We start from the raw sequence: 1563 nt of genomic DNA on the forward strand, positions 1-1563 counted from the left end.
GGGAAGTGGGGGGTGGGGGTTGTGTGGGACAGGGGATGTCCCCCCAGCCATGAGAGAACCCAGGTGTGCTGCCTGCCCCCAGCTCAGGGAGCCCTGCTGACTCAGCCCAGGTCCCTGCCAAGCATGAAGGGGTGACGCCCCCCCCCCGGGACAGACTTCACAGAGAGGAAGCCAGACATCCTGCCTGGGGGTGCAGCAGGGGATACGGGAAGCACTGGGGGATGGATGCAGCTTCCCCCCGACCAGGGACAGCAGGACGGGGGTGGGAGGTTCTGCATCCAGACTCCTTTTCTTGTTCTTTCTGCAATAAAATGGTTCATTTACTGAAGCCCCTGGCTCCGGCCTCAGTTCCTGCGGGGGGGCGGCTGGGGGCATTATGGGCAAAGCCCGTCTGCTGGCAATGGGTGCAGCTGCTGCAGGGGTTACCAGGGGACCCAGCGCTGAGATGTGGCTGCTTCTGGGGTGCTACAGACTAGGGCAGGTCGACGGGGGGAGGGGGGAATGCAGCCACCTCTAGGGTGGGATGCATGAGGGTGGGTCCCAGCTAAAGGAAAGCCAGCCACCGCTGCAGGCTGGTCCCTGGAGAGTGGGAGGCAGCCAATTCTGGGGTGGGATGTACCAGGGATGGTTGGGGGGGTGGTGTGCAGCCACCTCTGGGGTGGGACCTACCAGGGCTGGTCCCTGGCAGAGATGCACCCACCTCTGGGGTGGGAAATACAAGGGCTGGTCCCTTGGGGGAGGTTTTGAAGCCACCTCTAGGGTGGGATGCACCAAGGTTGATCCCTGGAGGAGATGCACCCACCTCTGGGGTGGGATGTACCATGGCTGGGCCCTGAGCGGGGATGCAGTGATCTCTGGGGTGGGCCATATCAAGACTGGTCCCTGTTGGGGGTATGCATCCACCTCTGGGGTGGGACGTACCAGGGATGGTCCCTGTGAGGGTATGCAGACACCTACCTCCGCAGTGGGATGTACCAGAGCTGGTGCGGGGGGGAGGGGGGGAGAGGTGCAGCACTCGGGATGAGGCGTACCAAAGCTGGTCCCTGGGGGGGATGCAGCCACCTCTGGTGTTGGACGCACCTGGGCTGGTCCCATGGGGGTGGAAATACAGCCACCCCTGGAGTGGGACATACCAGGGACTGCTTGTGGGGCAGTGCAGCCACCTCTGGGGTGGTATGTAGCAGGGCTGGTCCCTTGGGGTGGAGATACCGCCGCTTCTGGGCTGGGAGGTACCAAGGCTGCTTTGGGGGGTGGGATGCAGCCACCTCTGAGGTGTGACGGACCAGAGCTGGTCCGTGCGGGGGAGGCAGACACCCCCGCGAAGGGACTTGAGCGATGTGGGGAGGGGGGCTTGTCCTAGTGCCATGGGGCCGGTTTTCCCGCTCGATGCCCATTGGGCCGAAATAGAGAGGTGGGCGGGGCCTCTCTGGAAGGATGGGCGGACTTCTGACCAGGGGGCGGGGCTTCTTCGGGGAGCAATCTGTCAGTGAGTTGAAGGGGGCGTGTCCCTCAGAGCTAGTGGGCGGGGCCACTGTCACCGTTGTGGGGGGGAGGGGCGTAGAG

The sequence above is a fragment of the Alligator sinensis genome, unplaced genomic scaffold, assembly GCF_000455745.1.
Source record: "Alligator sinensis unplaced genomic scaffold, ASM45574v1 scaffold553_1, whole genome shotgun sequence".
NCBI lineage: Eukaryota > Metazoa > Chordata > Crocodylia > Alligatoridae > Alligator > Alligator sinensis.